The 25,000-nt window shown below is 49.6% G+C and overlaps 1 protein-coding gene across 2 annotated transcripts in view; it reads left to right on the top strand.

Moving 5' to 3' along the window:
* Positions 1–25,000, top strand: part of LOC137371492 (collagen alpha-2(IV) chain-like) — a 288,991-nt gene that overhangs the window by 179,351 nt on the left and 84,640 nt on the right. The window lies entirely within an intron of this gene.

Raw genomic sequence — 25,000 nt, 5'->3', positions numbered from 1 at the left:
TTTTATTTTTTAATTTTCAGGTATTTATCCAATTCCCTTTTGAAAGTTATTATTGAATCTGCTTCCACCGCCCTTTCAGGCAGCATGTTCCAGATCACAACTACTCACTGCGTTAAAAAATGCATCCACCCATCACCTCCAGGTCCTTGCCAACTACTTTAAATCTGTGTCCTCTGGTTACTGATGCTCCTACCAGTGGAAACACTTTCTCCTTATTTCCTCTAACAAAGCCCTTCATGATTTTGAACATCTCGATTAAATCTGCCCTGATCCTTCTCTGCCCAAAGGAGAACAATCCCAACTTCTGCAGTCTCTCCACATAACTGAAGTCCATCAGCCCTGGGAGTTTTCTAGTAAATCTCCATACCCTCTCCATGGCTGAGGTGCAGTGTCTTATTTTATAGAATCATAGAATCTTACAGCGCAGAAGGAGGCCATTCGGCCCATCATGCCTGTGCTGGTTCTTTGGTTGAGCTTTCCAATCAATCCCACGCCCCTGCTCTTATAGCCTAGAGAAACTTTACAGGTCTTCAATAAATGCTTGTTGTTGGGTCATAATGGCAGAGAATTGTTCATGGTAACTGAGAGGGCAAGTGATTTCACAGAATTATTAACAAGAATTGAGCTTGACCGTTGCTCGGGAAAACTCTTTTCCTCAGAAGATTTAACCCAATCCTGGGTTCAGAAAGGAGATAATGAACCAGGACTTAGCAAATGTGCTTTGAAGTTTTTTGTCAGAAAGCATTCCAGCTTATCTAGACCCAGCCCAGCAGTTAGCAGCTTTAAACAATGGAAAATGAACACATTTCCAGATTTTTTCCCTGGGATATGAAGTGAAAACATTTCTTAAGATCGCGGTCTGAAATTCTGGCTATCGCCATGGCAATCAGGAGACTCAGTGATGCAATAAGCACTGAAGCATGAAGTCAAAGAACAGATGCAAGTAAAACAAGTAAAAATATTCAACCATACTACCCCTAACTGGAGTCTGTGCATAATCATAGTATGCCAGAACTTTCCATGACTGATAAGCCATTCGGCCCATCAAATCTGCAGTGCTATTTTTCTCCAAGTAAATAACCCAGTCTAATCCCACTCTCCCCCTCACTCCCCACACCCTTTAATATCCGATTCAGTCTAATCCCATTCTCCCCCTTTCTCCCCACCCCCTTTAATATCCCACCCGGTCTAATCCCATTCTCCCCCTCACTCCCCACACCCTTTAATACCCCACCCAGTCTAATCCCATTCTCCCCCTCACTCCCCACACCCTTTAATATCCCACCCAGTCTAATCCCATTCTCCCCCTCACTCCCCACACCCTTTAATACCCCACCCAGTCTAATCCCATTCTCCCCCTCACTCCCCACACCCTTTAATATCCCACCCAGTCTAATCCCATTCTCCCCCTCACTCCCCACACCCTTTAATATCCCACCCAGTCTAATCCCATTCTCCCCCTCACTCCCCACACCCTTTAATACCCCACCCAGTCTAATCCCATTCTCCCCCTCACTCCCCACACCCTTTAATATCCCACCCAGTCTAATCCCACTCTCTCCCTCACTTCCTTTAATACTCCACTCAGTCTAATCCCATTCTCCCCCTCACTCCCCACACCCTTTAATATCCCACCCAGTCTAATCCCATTCTCCCCCTCACTCCCCACACCCTTTAATATCCCACCCAGTCTAATCCCATTCTCCCCCTCACTCCCCACACCCTTTAATACCCCACCCAGTCTAATCCCATTCTCCCCCTCACTCCCCACACCCTTTAATATCCCACCCAGTCTAATCCCACTCTCTCCCTCACTTCCTTTAATACTCCACTCAGTCTAATCCCATTCTCCCCCTCACTCCCCACACCCTTTAATATCCCACCCAGTCTAATCCCATTCTCCCCCTCACTCCCCACACCCTTTAATATCCCACCCAGTCTAATCCCATTCTCCCCCTCACTCCCCACACCCTTTATTACCCCACCCAGTCTAATCCCATTCTCCCCCTCACTCCCCACACCCTTTAATATCCCACCCAGTCTAATCCCATTCTCCCCCTCACTCCCCACACCCTTTAATATCCCACCCAGTCTAATCCCACTCTCTCCCTCACTTCCTTTAATATCCCACCCAGTCTAATCCCATTCTCCCCCTCACTCCCCACACCCTTTAATATCCCACCCAGTCTAATCCCATTCTCCCCCTCACTCCCCACACCCTTTAATATCCCACCCAGTCTAATCCCATTCTCCCCCTCACTCCCCACACCCTTTAATATCCCACCCAGTCTAATCCCATTCTCCCCCTCACTCCCCACACCCTTTAATATCCCACCCAGTCTAATCCCACTCTCTCCCTCACTTCCTTTAATATCCCACCCAGTCTAATCCCATTCTCCCCCTCACTCCCCACACCCTTTAATATCCCACCCAGTCTAATCCCATTCTCCCCCTCACTCCCCACACCCTTTAATATCCCACCCAGTCTAATCCCATTCTCCCCCTCACTCCCCACACCCTTTAATATCCCACCCAGTCTAATCCCACTCTCTCCCTCACTTCCTTTAATACTCCACTCAGTCTAATCCCATTCTCCCCCTCACTCCCCACACCCTTTAATATCCCACCCAGTCTAATCCCATTCTCCCCCTCACTCCCCACACCCTTTAATATCCCACCCAGTCTAATCCCACTCTCTCCCTCACTTCCTTTAATACTCCACTCAGTCTAATCCCATTCTCCCCCTCACTCCCCACACCCTTTAATATCCCACCCAGTCTAATCCCATTCTCCCCCTCACTCCCCACACCCTTTAATATCCCACCCAGTCTAATCCCATTCTCCCCCTCACTCCCCACACCCTTTAATACCCCACCCAGTCTAATCCCATTCTCCCCCTCACTCCCCACACCCTTTAATATCCCACCCAGTCTAATCCCACTCTCTCCCTCACTTCCTTTAATACTCCACTCAGTCTAATCCCATTCTCCCCCTCACTCCCCACACCCTTTAATATCCCACCCAGTCTAATCCCATTCTCCCCCTCACTCCCCACACCCTTTAATATCCCACCCAGTCTAATCCCATTCTCCCCCTCACTCCCCACACCCTTTAATATCCCACCCAGTCTAATCCCATTCTCCCCCTCACTCCCCACACCCTTTAATATCCCACCCAGTCTAATCCCACTCTCTCCCTCACTTCCTTTAATACTCCACTCAGTCTAATCCCATTCTCCCCCTCACTCCCCACACCCTTTAATATCCCACCCAGTCTAATCCCATTCTCCCCCTCACTCCCCACACCCTTTAATATCCCACCCAGTCTAATCCCACTCTCTCCATCACTTCCTTTAATACTCCACTCAGTCTAATCCCATTCTCCCCCTCACTCCCCACACCCTTTAATATCCCACCCAGTCTAATCCCATTCTCCCCCTCACTCCCCACACCCTTTAATATCCCACCCAGTCTAATCCCATTCTCCCCCTCACTCCCCACACCCTTTAATATCCCACCCAGTCTAATCCCATTCTCCCCCTCACTCCCCACACCCTTTAATATCCCACCCAGTCTAATCCCATTCTCCCCCTCACTCCCCACACCCTTTAATATCCCACCCAGTCTAATCCCATTCTCCCCCTCACTCCCCACACCCTTTAATATCCCACCCAGTCTAATCCCACTCTCTCCCTCACTTCCTTTAATACTCCACCCAGTTTAATCCCACTCTCTCCCTCACTTCCTTTAATACTCCACTCAGTCTAATCCCATTCTCTCCCTCACTCCCCACACCCTTTAATACTCCACTCAGTCTAGTTTAATATTTTTCCTGTTTCAAACAGCTTTCTGACTCACAACACTTTGCAGAAGGGAATTCACCATTCTAAACCCCTCTGATAGTTTTTTTCTAGCCTCCTCTAGTACACTTTTTAGAATTATCTTGAATTCCAGCTCCCACTGATGTGTCACAGAGAGCTGAGAACAATCTGTCATTATTTATAGCCCGTCGTAATCTTGAATCCTCAATCGAGCCAAACCCTCAGCGTTCCCAGCTGTGGATGATTCAGCCTTAGAGGTGTTGATTGTGTTCTCACAGTGGAATTAGAGGAAACAGCAGCTGACTTGGACATCTGGAAGATTTTAAATCACTTACATTTCTGCTTGTTTTGAAATAGTCTTCACCTGGAGACAACAGGCATTGATTCAGGAATTTGGGTTTAGCAGAGTGACACAACACCTTATCTTGCACAAGGAGACACTGGATGAATATTATGGTAAAGGATTAACAATCTGCTAAAGATAATGAATCTCTCTGATGGTCTTCATCCAACATGGGACCAGCACAAGCACCTGAATGAAACAGAGACCATTCATTGGCACATCCATTTAACATTTAGTTTTGGAATCTAGGACTTCATTGTAAATCCAACCACTTAATGAAGAAAGACTTCCATTTATATAGCACCTTTCACAACCTCAGGATGTCCCAAAGTGCTTCACAGCAAATGAAATACTATTGAAGTGTAGTCACTGTTGTAATGCAGGAAATACAGCAGCCTATACACACAGCAAGATCCCACAAAAATCAATTAGACAATGAGCCAATAATCTGCCTTAGTGAGGGGCAGGACACCCTAATCTTCTTCAACATAGTGCCGTAGAATTTCCTACGTCCACCTGAGAGAGCAAGTGGGACAGCTGATCAGACAGACTGCACCTCTGACAGTGCAGTGCTCCCTCACTACCAACCCTCCAACAGTGCAGCACTCCCTCACGACTGACCCTCTGACAGTGCAGCGCTCCCTCACTACTGACCCTCCGACAGTGCAGCACTCCCTCAGTACTGACCCTCTGACAGTGCAGCACTCCCTCACTACTGACCCTCCAACAGTGCAGCGCTCCCTCAGTATTGACCCTCTGACAGTGCAGCACTCCCTCGGTACTGACCTTCCGACAGTGCAACACTCCCTCAGCACTGATCCTCTGACAGTGCAGCACTTCCTTAGTACTGCATTGAAGTGTTAACCTGGATTTATGGGCTCAACTATCTGGAGTGGGATTTGAACCAAGAACCTTCTGACAAAGAGACAAGAGTACCGCTCATCGAGTTACAGCTGACGTGCATGCATTGCTACCCTGCTGTTTTATAACAGCAAGCTTTTTTACAAAGACATTTAGGAATGTAACAGAGGATGGTAATCTGAGGGGTGGGAATTAATTTTTAAAGGTGGGAGTACAGGTAGAAAAAGGCCATTAAAAAGCAAAAGGGGCTCTGGGTTTGTACACAGCAGCACTGCTTGTAAAAGCAATGTGTAATTTGTACGAGACAGTGGTGAGGCCACAGTTGGAGAATCGGATGTAGAGTTGAGCATTAAGTTGCTGAAACATCGAGATGTTTGTTGCCTCCGTGAGAATATCTGCTAAGTATCTGCTGGCTGTTTCCCTTGACAGAATAATGGCTGCCACATTTTCACAGAGTCCACAGGGACAGCATGTGCAGATCTCTAATGCTCACTAAAGCAACTCCAAATGGACTCTCAATAACCCAAATGACATGGGTTCCAACTCCAATCCTCAGTGCAGGACAAAATAGACTGGAAGAGATTTCTGTGGCAGCTTAGCAGGACTGTGATGAATCCAGCTTAAAGATAGGGAGAATACTCATTGCGTACAGAGAGGGAGCAATGTTGGAGTGAGCAGAGGAACAGGAGGAGACCATTCAGCCCCTTGATCCTGTTCCTCCATTCAGTTAAATCATGGTTGATCTGCATGTTACCTACATCTCCCAGCCTTGGTTCTGTAACTCTTAATCCCCTTACCCAACAAAAGTTTAAAGTTTATCAATCTCAGTTATGAAATTTTCAGTTGACCCCCGACCTCAACAGCCTTTTTGGGGGAGAGAGTTCCAGATTTCCACTCCCCTTCGTGTGAAGAAGTGCTTCCTGACATCACCCCTGAACGGCCTGGCTCTAATTTTAAGGTTCTGCCCCCTTGTTCTGGACTCCCCCCACCAGAGGAAATAGTTTCTCTCCATCGACCCGATCAACTCCTTTAATCATCATAAACTCCAGTTAGAGCAGTGTTGCTGCATTAGTTCCCTGGTGTATTTAAAGAGAAGTAAACATAATGAGGCTTTCATTGTACTCAGAACAGGTGCAAAATGTGGCAATTCGAATGAGGCAGCCTCACCATGTGGTGCAGTGAAGAGAGCACAGTGTCTGAGAAGTTATTGCTGCCTATCAATGAGTTGCTGAGATTGGCTCCAGATTGACTCATTGGGCTGCATTTTATTCTGGTGACGGGGGTCCAGGCAGTGGGTTGGGAGGTGTGGGGGGGGAGACCCCACCTTGGCCCTTTGTCAGATCTTTCATGGGATGTGGGCGTCGCTGGCATTTTTTGCCCATCCCTAATTGCCCTCGAGAAGGTGGTGGTGAAGCTGCTGCATGCGGGGAGGCAATTAACTGGCTGACATCGGGGCTGCTGTCCCTTTAAGTGACGATCTCCCGCCTGCAGAGCTGCTGACCAATCCGAAGGCCAATAGCTCAGCAGTATCAGCAGCGCCACTGGGAGTGGTGGCGACTGCTGGTTCTGCAGGAGGCTCTGCAGTAGCAAAGAAGGAGAAAGGCCCGGGACAGGTAAGTCTCGCAGCCTTCCCCGACCCAGACAAAATGGCAGGGGGCCCAGGCAACGTTGGGAATGGCAACTCCTGACATCTTGTTTGCCCCCCCCAGCTCCAGCTCCAAGAGCAGAATAAAATTCTGCCCCTTGTTTTTTTACATGACACATTTACATTGAGAAAGATAAATCATTGGTCCAAATTTGCATGGGGATGGTATCCTGCAACTTACAAGTGAATTGCACCCACCTGTGTCTTCTAGTGTTAACTACCCCCCACCCCCACTGGCCCATTGGTGATGTGGGACATACTGTGTAATTTCATCCATACACAAACATACTTAAAAGGCAGAGAGAAAGATCAACGTGTCTCAGACAGTCATGTTGCAAGGACATTTCATGCCCATAACCCATCACATTGAGATCTGATTGAACAGGCTTTGACAAGAACCACCCACCACCACACTTCCCTAGACACTCCCAGCAAAAGCCAGGACCTGGGAGACTGAGGTCTCAGCCTTTTTCCAGGCATTCTGGACCCCAGCTGAATTTGCAGCGGGAGTTCACCAGAAGTCACATGCATCTTCAGGACCATTGCCCACTAAGAATTATTGTTTTAAAATTCTATAAATAATTAAAGAAAGCACCTACTCTATATTCCCGCCCCCCCCCCTCACTTTCCCTCTCTCATTGAACCAGACTCTCTCCCTAAAATAGAAATGAAGCAACTGATAATAGCCGAAAGGGGAAACTTTAGCTTGAGGACTGCTTCTGAAATCTTTCACAGGCCTGTTTTCAAATCATTTGAAAAAACAAAGAAATTGTGTTACAATATGAGGAAGACGTTCTTCAAATAGCCTGAAAGAATCACACGGACCCACACTGGGAAACTGTTTGCATTCTTGGAACTCAAACCATAGGAAAATAGCAATGTTTTCGGGAAGCAATAAGCATAAGGCCTGTCTAGCCTACCCTTCAACCCCTCCCATCAGTTACCTTGCTAATAGCCCTGTACATCCTTGACAAGCCCTGAATGAGAAGGATAGAATGACATAGCATTTCCATCATAGAAACAGGCCATTCGGCCCAACCGAATGTTGGTGTTTCTGCTCCACTCAAGTCTCCTCTCGCCCTACTTCATCTCACCATATCAGCATAAGCCACTATTCCTTTCTCCCTCATGTGTTTCTCTACCTTCCTCTTAAATGTATCGACACTATTCACCTCAACCACTCCCTGTGGTAGCGAGTTCCACATTCTCACCACTCTCTGGCTGCAGATATTTCTCCTGAACTCTCTATTGGATTTATTAGTGACTGTCTTATATTGATGACCTCTAGTTTTGCTCTTGCATTCTCTCTTTATCCTCTCGATCAAAACCTTTTATAATTTTAAAGGCCTCGATCAGGTCATAGGGGAGGGAGGGCTTCAGGAAGAGAGCTCAGTGAGTGGTGCTGAGACAGTGAATGGTCAGACCCCAGTAAACCTGCCTATTGCCTGGACTTGGGTTTGGGGGTATGGAGCTATTTAGACACCTGTGTATATTGGTTGGATTGATAACCATTCAGATAGAGTGAGAACTTTGATTAGCCGTATCAGATACACCAAACCATCAAACCTTACTCCAGAATTCTCATATCCACAGATTGTGCCTGAAATCTCGAGCACAAGAACCCCTGTTGTTTAACTTTCTGATTCCACATGACAAGTTAAGAGACAAGTTATTGACATACGATGAGTGAGTTTGCGCAATATATTTTAGCAATAGGACTTTTTCTCCCCAGAGTTTGAACATGTTTCGATTTATTTTCTGTTACGGCTCAATTTGTGGTAAAACATGCTTCAAGATTTGAATTTTATTTTCTGCTTGGGATTTTCAAACTTCTCTATTGGAAGACACGAAGGGAAGACTCTCTGAGACTGTGGGAGAGGAAATGCAGTCGTGTTGCCAAGGACAAATCCTGGGACATTGGTGGAACATTAGAATTTCAGCCTCCACCCACTTGTACTTTTCCTCCTCTGAATACGTCTCTCTGAAAAATGTGTCTAGGGACCTGGAATGTGAGATTTTCTCAGAGTGTGGGTGTTTAAAACTTTTGACATAAGTCAGGGAGAATTCTCAGCTAATGGGCAGTCATTGGGAAAAGATTTTAAGGATGGGAGGGAGCAGAATGTATGAATGGTAAAGATCAACATATCTAGAATAATCCCAGACAACTGTGCTTGTCATTAATGAAAGGCCTTTGTTAAAAGATTCCAGAGGAAACGATCAGGAATGACGTGGGTGGGATGTAAAGTACCAATATTTTATTTCTGTTAACCTCATAAACAATTCAGATGGGCTTAACTCTAACTTAACTCTTATGTAGAACAGCTTAGGTGGACTAAGTACATACATGCTGATCTCCAAAAACATGTTAATTACATGTGTGCTGACCTCCAGCTACATGTTAATTACACGCGTGCTGATCCCAGCTACAAGTTAATTACATGTGTGCTGACCTCCAACTACATGTTAATTATACGCTTGCCGACCTTCAGCTGCACGTTAATAACACATGTGCTGACCTCCAGCTACACGTTAATTACATGTGTGCTGACCTCCAGCTACATATTAATTACACATGTGCTGACCTCCAGCTACATGTTAATTATGCGCCTGCTGACCTCCAGCTGCATGTTAATTACACGTGTGCTGACATCCAGCTACATGTTAATTACACGTGTGCTGACCTCCAGCTGCACGTTAATTACACGTGTGCTGACCTCCAGCTACATGTTAATTACACATGTGCTGACCTCCAGCTGCATGTTAATTACACATGTGCTGATCTTCAGCTACATGTTAATTACACGTATGCTGATCTCTAGACTAGTTTACTCAGCTTATCCTGAAACATTCTGCAACCAAGGAGTTGTTTTCTGATGGTAAAGGCAGCAGCCAACTTGTACATAGCAAGATTCCACAATCAGCAAATGAGATGTGTTGATGTGTTTTTTTGTGGTGTTGGTTGTACGAGGAATGTTGAGCAGGACATCGAGAAAATCTCTTCTTCAAGCAGAGCTGCCAATTTACAGGCAGCAAAAATCCCACCAACAGCTGACTCAATGAGTGATCAATGTTTAGTGCCTTGCTTGAAGGAGGAATGTTAGCCTGGAACACCGTGAGAACTCCTCTAATCTTCTTCAAAACATTCCAGGGAATCTTCAATACCCACAGGAACAGACCAAAGAGGTCTTGGCTTAACTTTTCATCCAAACGACAGCACCTCTAACATTGCAGCACTCCCTCTGTACTGCATTGGAGTATCTACATTCTGTGCTCTGGGCCTGGAGTGCAATCTAAACCCACAAATCTTCTGACTCATGCAGCGACACTCTTACCAACAGAGTAACCACAGAGTACCCACAGTGTAGCACTCCCTCAGTACTGACCCTCCAACAGTGCAGCACTCCCTCGGTACTGAGCCTCTGACAGAGCAGCACTCCCTCAGTACTGACCCTCCAACAGTGCAGCACTCCCTCAGTACTGACCCTCCAACAGTGCAGCACTCCCTCTATACTGAGCCTCTGACAGAGCAGCACTCCCTCAGTACTGACCCTCCGACAGTGCAACACTCCCTCAGTACTGCCCCTCCAACAGTGCAGCACTCCCTCAGTACTGAGCCTCTGACAGAGCAGTACTCCCTCAGTACTGACCCTCCAACAGTGCAGCATTCCCTCAGTACTGACCCTCCAACAGTGCAGCACTCCCTCAGTACTGAGCCTCTGACAGTGCAGCACTCCCTCAGTACCGACCCTCCGACAGTGCAGCACTCCCTCAGTACCGACCCTCTGACAGTGCAGCACTCCCTCAGTACTGACCCTCTGACAGTGCAGCACTCCCTCAGTACTGACCCTCTGACAGTGCAGCACTCCCTCAGTACTGACCCTCTGACAGTGCAGTACTCCCTCAGTACTGACCCTCTGACACCATGAGAGCAGACCCCTATTTGTGCATGAGATGTGTGGAAGATTTGGACGATGAGTACAGTTTGTAACTGGATGTGCTTGTGATGTTGGGTAAAATTACACATGTTTCCATTTGTAAAACACGACTGTTCACCTCTGCTCGCAAACACCAGCAATGTGTGTGCTTCTGTAAAAAGCCCGATCAAAATTCCAAGGGAGTGAAATAATGGAAGTGTCAGGAGAATTTCAGCATTTTTAAATCTGCTGTGTGTGTGTGGAAGGCAGCAGTTTTCCTTAGCAGCTGTTTGAAGGGATCAGCAGCATTTTTAAAAATAGATGAATTTCCAGAGACAGATGTTTTATTATTTAATACTTGTTTCCAGCAATTGTACTCGTTCAAACTCTTCATATGTTGGATTGCAGCTTCCCAGCACGTTAACTAAATGGCCATTCCTCATGTGTGAACTTGTAAGGCCAGTGTTTGCAACGGCTGCACAGCAACATCTTGCATTTATATAGTGCCTTTAATGTAATAAACATCCCGAGGTGCTTCACAGGAGCGTTATCAGACACAATTTGGCATCGAGCTACATTAGTAAATATTCAGCCAGGAGACCAAAAGCTTGTTCAAAGAGGTAGGTGATAAGGAGTGTCTTAAAGGAGAGAGAGAGGCCGAGAGGAGGAGAGGTTTTGGGAGGGAATTCAGAGCTTAGGGCCCAGCATGACCGCCAATGTTGGAGCGATTAAAAACAAGGGTGTGCAAAAGGCCAGAATTAGAGACGGGCAGAGATCTCGGAGGATTATAGGACTGGAGGAGATTATCGAGATAGGCCGTGTATGGATTTGAAAATAAAGATAAGTTTAAATTTGAGTTGTTGTTTAACTGGGAGCCAGTGTGTGTCAACAAACACAGATGAGTGAACTTCCCCGATTTTAATCACTCCACCATTGGCGGCCGTGCCTTCAGCTGCCTGGGCCCTGAGCTCTGTAATTCCCTCCCTAAACCTCTCTGCCTCTCTCTCTCCTCCTTCAAGATGCTCCTTAAAACTTACCTCTTTAGCCAAGCTTTTGGTCGCCAGTCCTAATAATTCTCTATGGGGCTTGGTTTCAAATATTGTTTGCTAATCCCTACTATGAAGCACCTTGAGATGTTTTGTTACATTAAAGGCACTATATAAATGCAAGTTGTTTTTGTTGTTGTATCACACTCAGCAAGCACCAGTCAGAACCAGCAGCCAGAGAAAACATTGCCAGATAATAGGGAACTCCATATACTGAGCGTCTCTTTATGTGGACCAATGAGATGTGATTGACTCTTATAAGAACGTCGCACAGTTGATACGATCCCTCACAATAACAGAATGAATGGAATGTGTTATTGGCCATCATCAATGAGCCAAAGGGAGGTTTCTCAATGTGTAAAACCTCAGCCCGATTCATTTCCCTCACCAGAGCATTCCTTTGGTTTTGTTCAACTGCAGTGTTTGAATTTGAAAATCGTGGCTGAATTCACGTGCGCTGAAGTGGCAGATGCTTGAGAGTCAGGCCAAGCTGGGAGAGAGGGTGAAACAAGAGAATCAGTTTCCCTTTGCAGCCCCTTGCGTTGCAATGTGAAATGTAGGAACCTGGCAACCAATCATGCGGAGCTGCCACCTCAGCAGAATCGGCAGCAATGAGTAAAACCAATTAGAATCAGGTATTTGCAATGCAATTCACAAGCATTAGCAAGCTGTGATGTCAGGAGAAACACCAATAAATCAGGTTGACTCCAGATACATCCGGACAAATGCAGCAAGGGGTTCTCCATTTGGCCACAGTTCACTGAAATTTTGCCTCGCAACCAGTCATCGTAAATCATCACAGCCGGGTGCACACCACAGTGAGAGTGTATACCCGTGAGAAAGCATAAAGCATATCCCATAGTGAGAGCATAAACCACAATGAGAGTGTATACCACAGTGAGAGCGTATACCACAGTTAGGAACGCACCATGCAGTTGGGCGGCGCCGTACCACCTATCCTTCGTGGAGCAGTTTCTGCGGAAAAACACCTTTGACCACCGGTCCATCAGGCAGTGGTCTGCACGGAATGTCCTCAAGGCCCTACGGGAAAAGGAAACGGTGGATCCGGTCGGATGGTTCCCCGAGCAGACCGTCAAAGTCATTTGGCGGAATGCCTCATCACCAGAACTTTCAAACAAGCACCAAGACGTAGCTTGGCTGGTGGTGAGAAGGGCCCTCCCCGTCAGATCCTTCATGCACACCCGAAGTCTCGCCCCCTCCGCACAGTGCCCCCGCGTTGGCTGTGGTGGGGAAGAGACGGTCGCCCACCTCCTCCTGGAATGTGCCTTTGCAAAGCAGGTGTGGAAAGAGATGCAGTGGTTTTTGTCAAGGTTCATCCCAAGCAGCTCTGTAACACAGGAGTCTGTGCTCTACGGGCTGTTCCCAGGGACGCACACCGAGACAAACATCAACTGCTGCTGGAGGACTATCAATTCGGTGAAAGACGCCCTTTGGTCTGCCCGAAACTTGCTGGTCTTCCAGCGCAAAGAGTTGTCCACCACCGAATGTTGCAGACTGGCACATTCCAAGGTCCAGGACTACGTGCTGAGGGACGCACTGAAGCTTGGGGCAGCCGCAGCAAAGGCTCAATGGGGAAAGACCACAGTGTAAGGTTCCCCCACCAAGCTGGACTGAGGGGCTGGAACCATGGAAAGCCCCTCGAACTGTATCGTTAATATTCTCAATTGCTGTAAATGTAAAACTGTAATTGACATGACAATTGTGAAACGGAAGGGTTGGGAAGAAACTCATGACATTATTGAAAGAAACTGATCTCTTTTGCAATGTTTGTATTTTTCCGTGCTGTTTGGAAACTGTTTGGCAATGTAATTTTTACAGATTTTTATGAATAAAGTATATTTTGGAAATAAAAAAAAAAGTATACCACAGTTAGAGCATATACCAGAGTGAGAGCGTATACCACAGTGAGAGCATATACCAGAGTGAGAGCATATACCACAGTGAGAGCATATACCACAGTGAGAGTGTATACCACAGTGAGAGCATATACCAGAGTGAGAGCATATACCACAGTGAGAGTGTACACCACAGTGAGAGCAGAAACCACAATGAGAGTGTATACCACAGTGAGAGCATATACCACAGTCAGAGCGTATACCACAGTGAGAGCATATACCAGAGTGAGAGCATATACCACAGTGAGAGTGTACAACACAGTGAGAGCAGAAACCACAATGAGAGTGTATACCACAGTGAGAGCATATACCACAGTCAGAGCGTATACCACAGTGAGAGCGTATACCACAGTGAGAGCATATACCAGAGTGAGAGCATATACCACAGTGAGAGTGTACACCACAGTGAGAGCAGAAACCACAATGAGAGTGTATACCACAGTGAGAGCATATACCACAGTCAGAGCGTATACCACAGTGAGAGCATATACCAGAGTGAGAGCATATACCACAGTGAGAGTGTACACCACAGTGGGAGCGTATACCACAGTGAGAGTGTATACCACAGGGAGAGCATATACCACAGTGAGCATGTCTGCCACAGTCAGAGCGTATACCACCTTGAGAGCATATACCACAATGAGAGTGTATACCACAGTGTGAGCATATACCACAGTGAGAGCAAATACCACAATGAGAGTGTAAACCACAGTGAGAGCGTATACCACAGTCAGAGCGTATACCACAGTGAGAGCGTCTACCACAGTGAGAGTGTATACCACAGGGAGAGCATATACCACAGTAAGAGTCTATACCACAGTGAGAGCGTAACCACAGTGAGAGCGTATACCACATTGAGAGCATATACCACAGTGAGAGTGTATACCAGAATGAGAGTGTATACCCATGAGAAAACATAAAGCATATCCCATAGCGAGAGCATAAACCACAATGAGAGTGTACACCACAGTAAGAGCATATACCACAGTGAGAGTGAATACCACACTGAGAGCGTATACCACAGTGAGAGCGTATAACCACAGAGCATATACCACAGTGAGAGTGTAACCACAGTGAGAGTGTATACCACATTGAGAGCATATACCACAGTGAAAGCGTATACCAGAATGAGAGTGTCTACCCATGAGAAAGCATAAAGCATATACCATAGCAAGAGCATAAACCACAGTAAGAGCATATACCACAGTGAGAGTGTATACCACACTGAGAGCGTATACCACAGTGAGAGCGTATAACCACAGTCAGAGCATATACCACAGTGAGAGTGTATACCACAGTCAGAGCATATACCACAGTGAGAGCGTATAACCACAGTGAGAGCATATACCACAGTGAGAGTGTAACCACAGTGAGAGTGTATACCACATTGAGAGCATATACCACAGTGAAAGCGTATACCAGAATGAGAGTGTCTACCCATGAGAAAGCATAAAGCATATACCATAGCAAGAGCATAAACCACAGTAAGAGCATATACCACAGTGAGAGTGTATACCACACTGAGAGCGTATACCACAGTGAGAGCGTATAACCATAGTCAGAGCATATACCACGGTGAGAGCATATACCACAGTGAGAGCGTATAACCACAGTCAGAGCATATACCACAGTGAGAGTGTATACCACAGTGAGAGCGGATAACCACAGTGAGTTTTAGGCCAGACTGTGCATTTGCACCCCATAACCCAGCTGATCTTGGCAAGAATGGTCACGGACAGAGGAGAGAGAGGACAAGAGAGAGGAGGAGAGGGCAGAGGGAGCTCAGGGAGAGGGGTCTCGGTAGGGGGGCTCAGGAAAAGAGGGAGAGGAGAGAGGGGGCTCATGCGGAGGGACTTCAGGGAGAATGGGTTCAGGGAGAGGGGGAGTGGGAGAGAGGAGAGGGAGCTGAGGGAGAAGGGGCTCAGGGGGAGAGGCTTGGGAAGAGTTGGGCTTGGGGAGGGCGGCTCAGGCAGAGGGGCTTCAGGGAGAGGGGGGTTCAGGGTGAGGGGCCCGAGGAGAGGGGAGAGATTGCTCTGGGAGAGTGGGTTCAGGGAGAGGGGAGAATGAGCTTGAGGGGAGTGGGTTCAGGGGGAGCGGGTTTCGGGGGAGTGGGTTCAGAGGGAGTGGGTTCGGGGAAGTGGGTTTGGGGGGAGTGAGTTTCGGGGGAATGGGTTCAGAGAGAGTGGGTTTGGGGGTAGCGGGTTCAGGGGCAGTGGGTTCGGGGGGAGTGGGTTCGGGGGAGCGGGTTCAGGGGGAGTGTGTTCAGGGGGAGCGGGTTCCAGTGGAGTGGGTTCGGGGGGAGTGGGATCAGGGGGAGCGGGTTCAGGGGGAGCGGGTTCAGGGGGAGTCGGTTCCGGGGGAGTGGGTTCAGGTGGACTGGGTTCTGGGGGAGTGGGTTTCGGGGGAGTGGGTTTCGGGGGAGTGGGTTCAGGGGGAGTGGGTTCAGGGGGAGTGTGTTTGGGGGGAGTGGGTTCGGGGGGAGTGGGTTCAGGGGGAGCAGGTTCAGGGGCAGTGGGTTTGGGGGGAACGGGTTCGGGGGGAGTGGGTTCAGGGGGAGCGGGTTCAGGGGGAGTGTGTTCAGGGGGAGCGGGTTCCGGTGGAGTGGGTTCGGGGGCAGTGGGTTTGGGGGAAGTGGGTTCAGGGGGAGCGGGTTTTGGGGGAGTGGGTTCAGGGGGAGTGGGTTCGGGGCGAGTGTGTTTGGGGGGAGTGTGTTTGGGGCGTATGGGTTCAGGGGGAGTGGGTTCAGTGGGAGTGGGTTCAGGGGGAGTGGGTTTCGGGGGAGTGGGTTCAGGGTGAGTGGGTTCAGGGGGAGTGGGTTCATGGGGAGAAGGTTCAGGGGGAGCGGGTTCAGGGGGAGCGAGTTCAGGGGGAGTGGGTTCGGGGGGAGTGGGTTCCGGGGGAGTGGGTTTGGGGGGAGCGGATTCCGGGGGAGTGGGTTTGGGGGAGCGGACTCCGGGGGAGCGATTTCAGGGGGAGTAGGTTCAGGGGTAGTGGATTCAGGGGGAGAGGGTTCTGGGGGAGCGAGTTCAGGGGGAGCGGGTTCAGGGGGAGTGGGTTCAGGGGGAGCGGGTTCAGGGGGAGTGGGTTCGGGGGGAGCGGGTTCAGGGGGAGTGGGTTCCGGGCAGGTGGGTTTCGGGGGAGTGGGTTCAGGGGGAGTAGGTTCAGGGGGAGTTGGTTCCGGGGGAGTGGGTTCAGGGGGAGTGGGTTCAGGGGGAGTGGGTTCAGGGGGTGTGGGTTCCGGTGGAGTGGGTTCAGGGGGAGTGCATTCAGGGGGATTGGGTTCCGGGGGAGTGGGTTCAGGGGGAGTGGGTTCAGGGGGAGTGGGTTCGGGGGGAGCCGGTTCATGTGGAGCGGGTTCCGGGGGAGTGGGTTTAGGGGGAGCGCGTTCAGGGGGATTGGGTTCCTGGGGAGTGGGTTCCGGGGGAGTGGGGTCCGGGGGAGTGGGTTCGCGGGGAGCGGGTGCAGGGGGAGTGGGTTACGGGGGGTGCGGGTTCCGGGGGAGTGGGTTCAGGGGAGCGGGTTCAGGGGGAGCGGGTTCAGGAGGAGCGGGTTCAGGAGGAGCGGGTTCAAGGGGGCGGGTTCAGGGGAAGCGGGTTCAGGGGGAGCGGCTTCAGGGGGAGCTGGTTCAGGGGGGGTGTGTTCAGGGGGAGCGGGTTCAGGGGGAGTGGGTTCCGGGCGGGTGGGTTCAGGGGAGCGGGTTCAGGGGGAGCTGGTTCAGGGGGGGTGTGTTCAGGGGGAGCGGGTTCAGGGGGAGTGGGTTCCGGGCGGGTGGGTTCAGGGGGAGTGGGTTCCGGTGGAGTGGGTTTAGGGGGAGTGGGTTCAGGGGGAGTGTGTTCAGGGGGAGCGGGTTCAGGGGGAGTGGGTTTAGGGGGAGTGGGTTCAGGGGGAGTGGGTTCCGGTGGAGTGGGTTTAGGGGGAGTGGGTTCCGGGGGAGTGGGTTTCGGGGGATTGGGTTCAGGGGGAGCGGGTTCAGGGGGAGTGGGTTCAAGGGGAGCGCGTTCAGGGGGAATGGGTTCGGGGGAGTGGGTTCCGGGGGAGTGGGTTCGGGAGGAGCGGGTTCGGGGGAAGTGGGTTGCGGGGGGTGTGGGTTCAGGGGTAGCGGGTTCCAGGGGAGTGGGTTCAGGAGGAGCGGGTTATGGGGAAGCGGGTTCAGGAGGAGCGGGGTATGGGGGAGCGGGTTCAGGGGGTGCTGCTTCAGGGGGAGCGGGTTTAGGGGGAGCGGGTTCAGGAGGAGCGGGTTATGGGGGAGCGGGTTATGGGGGAGCGTGTTCAGTGGGAGTGGGTTCCGGGGGAGTGGGTTCAGGGGGAATGGGTTTCGGGGGAGCGGGTTCAGTGGGAGTGGGTTCGGGGGGAGTGTGTTTGGGGGGAGTGGGTTCAGGGGGAGTCGGTTCCGGGGGAGCAGGTTCGGGGGGAGCGGGTTTCGGGGGAGCGGGTTCAGTGGGAGTGGGTTCGGGGGGAGTGTGTTTGGGGGCAGTGGGTTCGGGGGAAGTTGGTTCAGGGGGAGCGGGTTCAGGGGCAGTGGGTTTGGGAGGAGTGGAGTTCGGGGGAGCGGGTTCAGTGGGAGTGGGTTTGGGGGGAGTGGGTTTGGGGGGAGTGGGTTCAGGGGGAGCGGGTTCGGGGGAGCGTGTTCAGGGGCAGTGGGTTCGGGTGGAGTGGATTGAGGGGGAGAGGGTTCAGGGGCAGTGGGTTCGGGGGGAGTGGGTTCAGGAGGAGCGGGTTCAGGGGCAGTGGGTTCCGGGGGATTGGGTTCAGGGGGATTGGGTTCAGGGGGAGTGTGTTTGGGGGAGTGGGTTCGGGGGAGCGGGTTCAGGGGGAGTGTGTTTAGGGGAAGTGGGTTTCGGGGCAGTGGGTTCAGGAGGAGTGGGTTTCGGGGAAGTGGGTTTGGGGTGAGTGTGTTCGGGGTGAGTGGGTTCAGGGGGAGTGGGTTTCGGGGGATTGGGTTTCGGGGAGCGGGTTCAGGGGGAGTGTGTTTAGGGGAAGTGGGTTTCGGGGCAGTGGGTTCAGGGGGAGTGGGTTTCGGGGAAGTGGGTTTGGGGTGAGTGTGTTCGGGGTGAGTGGGTTCAGGGGAAGTGGGTTTTGGGGCAGTGGGTTCAGGGGAAGTGGGTTTCGGGGGAGTGGGTTCAGGGGGAGCGGGTTCAGGGGGAGTGGGTTCAGGGGCAGTGGGTTTGGGGTGAGTGTGTTCGGGGTGAGTGTGTTCAGGGGAAGTGGGTTTTGGGGCAGTGGGTTCAGGGGAAGTGGGTTTCGGGGGAGTGAGTTCAGGGGGAGCGGGTTCAGGGGGAGTGGGTTCAGGGGCAGTGGGTTTGGGGTGAGTGTGTTCGGGGTGAGTGGGTTCTGGGGGAGTGGGTTCGGGGGGAGTGGGTTCAGGGGGAGTGTGTTCAGGGGCAATGGGTTTGGGGGGAGTGTGTTCGGGGGGAGTGGGTTCGGGGGGGGAGTTAGTTTGGGGGAAGTGGTTTCGGGGGGAGCGGCTTCGGGGGGAGCGGCTTCAGTGGGAGCGGCTTCAGGGGCACTGTGTTACGGGGGAGTGGTGTTGACTGCTCATTGTTCAGCTTTACCTGATATCTGCTCTCCCTCCCCCTACACCATACCTGCACAGTGAACAGGCTGATCTCTGTGATGTGTGGGTCTCTTGAGGGGCAGTCCTTGCTGGTAGCAAGTTCAAACCAACTTACTTAAAGGTCAGGAATTAGGGAAAGAGTTTGTTCCACTTGATTGGAATGTTTTTTGCTTTCGAAAGTGAGTGCTTTGCCCAATGTGTCAGCAGGGGCGGTTTGAACAGTTCCAGCAATCTAGTTGTTCTGTTTATTAACACTCCTTACTGTGTTCTGCCCAATTCCAGCTGCTTTATTTACTCCTGCTTTCCCTGCTTACAGCTGTGTGCAATAAAACAGACTGGAAAAGGAACATGGACTGGCAATCATCCAGATAGAGGTTTTATAACATTTACTGGATGGGTTTCTACCAGAAATCCCGCAGAGGCCACTTTACCTGGAATTCTCTTCACCAATTTTAACTTCACACCTACGCTGCACAATTCTGTTCTCCCAAAGTTCTCACCACGATTGATTGGTTAATTCACAGGCTAATAGTAATGCAGTCTTGGGAACTGTACTCGCACAAGGAACATCTCCTAGAATCCCTGGCATTTATATCCTTTTTTTCCTGAAGTTAACACTGCAGCTTACTGCCACTGCGATTTTTTAAATTGGATGCACAGATGGTTCATATTACCACATGAAATGTACAGACAGCCCCATCAGTGAAAATCTTTAGCAGAGAACAGTCTTCCTCCCACACCCTGCTGCTCCACTGCCCCGAAATAGTGGGAAGCATTTCCTTCTTATTCCAGACTTCCATTCACATTTTTACTCCGACTAAAATAAAAGCAGCTCCCAGCACTGGGTGTGGACAGAACGTATCCAAAGTGAAACAGCTCCTGGCTCATGCCGAGTCTCTGCCAGTCTGCAGGGCCCCTGAGTGAAAGGAGTCCATTGCCCAAATCAGCAAAGTATTCCACCCAGACTGGTTAACGATTGATAATTCCCCAGCTCAGGGAAGTTGTGCTAAACCTATATCGAACCTTGGTTAGACCACACTTACAGTACTGTGTGCAGTTCTGGTCACCATACAATAGAAAGGCTACAGAGGCATTGGAGAGGGTGCGGAGAAGATTTACAAGGATGAGATCAGAAATGCGTGGGTATACATATCAGGAAAGGATGAACAGGTTGGGTCTATTTTCTCTTGAAAAAAAAGGCTGAGGGTGGCCTAATAGAGGTCTTTAAAATTATGAAAGGTTTTGATCGAGTGCATACAGAGAGAATGTTTCCACTTATGGGTAAGAGCATAACTAGAGGTCATCAATATAATATAGTCACTAAGAAATCCAATAGGGAATCCAGGAGAAACATCTTTCCCCAGAGAGTGGTGAGAATGTGGAACTCGCTACCACAGGGAGTGGTTGAGGTGAATAGTATCGATGTATTTAAGGGGAAGCTGGATAAACACATGAGGAAGAAGGAAATAGAGGATTACGATGATGGATGTGGATGAGGAAAGCTGGGAGGAGGCTCGAGTGGAGCATAAATGCCAGCATAGACTGGTTGGGCCGAATGGCTTGTTTCTGTGTTGTATATCCTATGTAATGTAATCCTATGTAGTCCAGGCCCTTATGTTGGGGGATATTGAGCTAGAAGAGTAAGATGTGCTGTATTCTGCATCAATCTCCTGCAATATCCAACCAGACTCTCTATAGGAAAAACTAGAAAGGTTTTCCATTCCATCTCCTCCTCACCCACCAACTACATCACCGATAAAACAAAAACTTCCAAATCCAGAAAGGTGGGGGAAAGATTATTCAGGATACCGAGAGACGAAAGCAGTGAACATTCCAGGGGAAGCTTTACTTGTATTTTGGTTTTGGATTTTTACTCTCGATATTCGGCCTCTCAATGTCACTGGCCACCCCTGTGAGTGGACCTCATGGCCCCTACAACCCGGAAAGCATCCTTTCTGCCCAATCTAGTTCAATGATAACAAGACACAGAAATTATAAAGAAAATTCTTACTCTGCACTTGTGTGATGCCCCTCTCTTCAGATTCATATACTTGGCCTTTCTGCTGAATGCATAAAGCAATAAGACACTATTTGTTATCTCTCCACACATCAGGCTGGATTTTAATTCCAGGTGGGAATTATGCATGCAGCCAACTTCACCCCTCCCCCGCAGCATGTGATTTTAACTCCCAGGTCTTATTTCCCTGTTTATAAGTCAGATCTGCACTGGAACATGACTGGAATAATTCCTGACCAGTGGCAGACCCTGCAGCCGGAGAGTACGATCCCCTGGCTCTCAGATCAGTGGGAGGGTTGGAGGAGGGGAGGAGAAGCCAAGGGAAGCTGTGGCTGAAGGGTTCCTTTTGGGGCCAGGAGGACAGGCGGGATAGAGGGGGATGTAAAAGGGGTGGGGGAGTTGCATTACTGGTTAAGGAGAATATCACAGCTGTACTGCGGGAGGACACCTCGGAGGCAATATGGGTAGAGCTCAGGAATAGGAAGGGTGCAGTCACGATGTTGGGGGTTTTCTACAGGCCTCCCAACAGCCAGCGGGAGGTAGAGGAGCAGATATGTAGACAGATTTTGGAAAGATGTAAAGGTAACAGGGTTGTAGTGGTGGGTGATTTTAACTTCCCCAATATTGACTGGGACTCACTTAGTGCTAGGGGCTTGGATGGGGCAGAATTTGTGAGGAGCATCCAGGAGGGCTTCTTGAAACAATATGTAGATAGTCCAACTATGGGATGGGGCCAGACTGGACCTGGTATTGGGGAATGAGCCCGGCCAGGTGGTCGAAGTTTCAGTAGGGGAGCATTTCGGGAACAATGACCATAATTCCATAAGTTTTAAGGTAAGTGTGGATAAGGATAAGAGTAGTCCTCGGGTGAAGGTGCTAAATTGGGGGAAGGCTAATTATAACAATATTAGGCTGGAACTGAAGAATTTAGATTGGGGGCGGCTGTTTGAGGGTAAATCAACATCTGACATGTGGGAGTCTTTCAAACGTCAGCTGATTAGAATCCAGGACCAGCATGTTCCTGTGAGGAAGAAAGACAAGTTTGGCAAGTTTCGGGAAGCTTGAATAACATGGGATATTGTGAGCCTAGTCAAAAAGAAAAAGGAAGCATTTGTAAGGGCTGGAAGGCTAGGAACAGATGAAGCACTTGGGGAATATAAAGACAGTAGGAAGGAACTTAAGCAAGGAGTTAGGAGGGCTAAAAGGGGTCATGAAAAGTCATTGGCAAACAGGATTAAGGAAAATCCCAAGGCTTTTTATACATATATAAAGAGCAAGAGGGTAACCAGGGAAAGGGTTGGCCCACTCAAGGACAGAGATGGGAATCTATGTGTGGAGCCAGAGGAAATGGGCGAGGTACTAAATGAGTACTTTGCATCAGTATTCACCAAAGAGAAGGACTTGGTGGATGATGAGCCGAGGGAAGGGAGTGTAGATAGTCTCAGTCATCTCATTATCAAAAAGGAGGAGGTGTTGGGTGTCTTGCAAAGCATTAAGGTAGATAAGTCCCCAGGGCCTGATGGGATCTACCCCAGAATACTGAGGGAGGCAAGGGAAGAAATTGCTGGGGCCTTGACAGAAATCTTTGCATCCTCATTGGCTACAGGTGAGGTCCCAGAGGACTGAAGAATAGCCAATGTTGTTCCTTTGTTTAAGAAGGGTGGCAAGGATAATCCAGGAAATTATAGGCCGGTGAGCCTTACATCAGTGGTAGGGAAACTATTAGAGAGGATTCTTCGGGGACAGGATTTACTCCCATTTGGAAACAAACAAACTTATTAGCGAGAGACAACATGGTTTTGTGAAGGGGAGGTCGTGTCTTACTAATTTGATTGAGTTTTTTGAGGAAGTGATGAAGATGAGGGATGTGCGGTGGATGTTGTCTATCTGGACTTTAGTAAAGCCTTTGACAAGGTCCCGCATGGCAGACTGGTGCAAAAGGTGAAGTCACACGGGATCAGAGGTGAGCTGGCAAGATGGATACAGAACTGGCTCGGTCATAGAAGACAGAGGGTAACAGTGGATGGGTGTTTTTCTGAATGGAGGGATGTGACTAGTGGTGTTCCGCAGGGATCTGTGCTGGGACCTTTGCTGTTTGTAGTATATATAAATGATTTGGAGGAAAATGTAGCTGGTCTGATTAGTAAGTTTGCGGACGACACAAAGGTTGGTGGAGTTGCGGATAATGATGAGGATTGTCAGAGGATACAGCAGGATATAGATCGGTTGGAAAGTTGGGTGGAGAAATGGCAGATGGAGTTTAATCCGGACAAATGTGAGGTAATGCATTTTGAAAGGTATATACTGTGCGGCGCTCCCTCAGTACGGACCCTCCGACAGTGCGGCACTCCCTCAGTACTGCCCCTCCAACAGTGCAGCGCTCCCTCAGTACTGACCCTCCGACAGTGTAGCGCTCCCTCAGTACTGACCCTCCGGCAGTACAGCACTCCCTCAGTACTGACCCTCCGACAGTGCGGCACTCCCTCTGTACTGACCCACTGTCAGTGCTGCACTCCCTCAGTACTGACCCTCCGGCAGTACAGCACTCCCTCAGTACTGACCCTCCGACAGTGCAGCACTCCCTCAGTACTGACCCACTGTCAGTGTTGCACTCCCTCAGTACTGCACTGGAAGCACCAGCCTGGATTTTGTGCTGGAGTGTCTGGAGCGGGACTTGAACCCTCAACTCTTAGACTTAGTGGTGAGAGTGCTACCCACTGAACCAGCTTTCCAAGCTTGTAACATTGCAGTGGAAGTTCGGGTTGTCTCCCTGGCTCCAGTAACAACATAATCAGTAAAGCTAAAGAGAAGTTTTTCTTCACTATGTAACATTTCCTGTGATTGGACAATCTCTTATATATTACGGGCCCCTTTAATTCACGCCTGGGTTTCTGCCGCCACCTCCTGGAATCACCAATAATTACACCCTGTGATCTTTTCTCAAAAGCACAAAATGAAGAACTCAAAGATTTCACTTCTAATTGCTTAAATCTTTCACCTTTTGCTAAAAACTTCCTTTCTTCTTTTGCTCTCAGTCTCCAGACACTAAACTATAATCAGACAAAATCTGCTCACCACTCACTCTCACCACTAAGTCAAAGAGTTGAGGGTTCAAGTCGCGCTCCAGACACTCCAGCACAAAATCCAGGCTGGTGCTTCCAGTGCAGTACTGAGGGAGTGCAGCACTGACAGTGGTGGCACAGTGGCGCAGTGGTTAGCACCGCAGCCTCACAGCTCCAGCGACCCGGGTTCAAATCTGGGTACTGCCTGTGTGGAGTTTGCAAGTTCTCCCTGTGTCTGCGTGGGTTTCCTCCGGGTGCTCCGGTTTCCTCCCACATGCCAAAGACTTGCAGGTTGATAGGTAAATTGGCCATTGTAAATTGCCACTAGTATCGGTAGGTGGTTGGGAAAATATAGAGACAGGTGGGGATGCGGTAGGAATATGGAATTAGTGTAGGATTAGTATAAATGGGTGGTTGATAGTCGGCACAGACTCGGTGGGCCGAAGGGCCTGTTTCAGTGCAGTATCTCTAAATAAAAAAAAATAAAATGTGACACTGAACCATGTGAGGCAATATTAGGGTAGGTGGCTTAAAGCTTGGTCAAAGAGGTTGATTTTAAGGAACATCTTAATGGAGGAAAGAGAGGCAGAGAGGTTTAGGGAGGGAATTCCAGAGCTCAGGGCCCAGGCAGCTGAAGGCACAGCCGCCAATGATGAAGTGATTAAAATCGGGGATGCTGCAGAGGCCAGAACTGGAAGAGTGCAGAGATTGCAGAGGGTTGTAGGGCAGGAGGAAGTTGCAGAGATAGGGAGGGGCGAAGCCATGGAGGGATTTGAAAATAAAGAACGTTTCTGTCTCAGTTCACAAATCATTTTTCGTTGC

Source organism: Heterodontus francisci, chromosome 6, assembly GCF_036365525.1.
Source record: "Heterodontus francisci isolate sHetFra1 chromosome 6, sHetFra1.hap1, whole genome shotgun sequence".
NCBI lineage: Eukaryota > Metazoa > Chordata > Chondrichthyes > Heterodontiformes > Heterodontidae > Heterodontus > Heterodontus francisci.
This window is presented reverse-complemented; position numbering and strand designations above follow the sequence as displayed.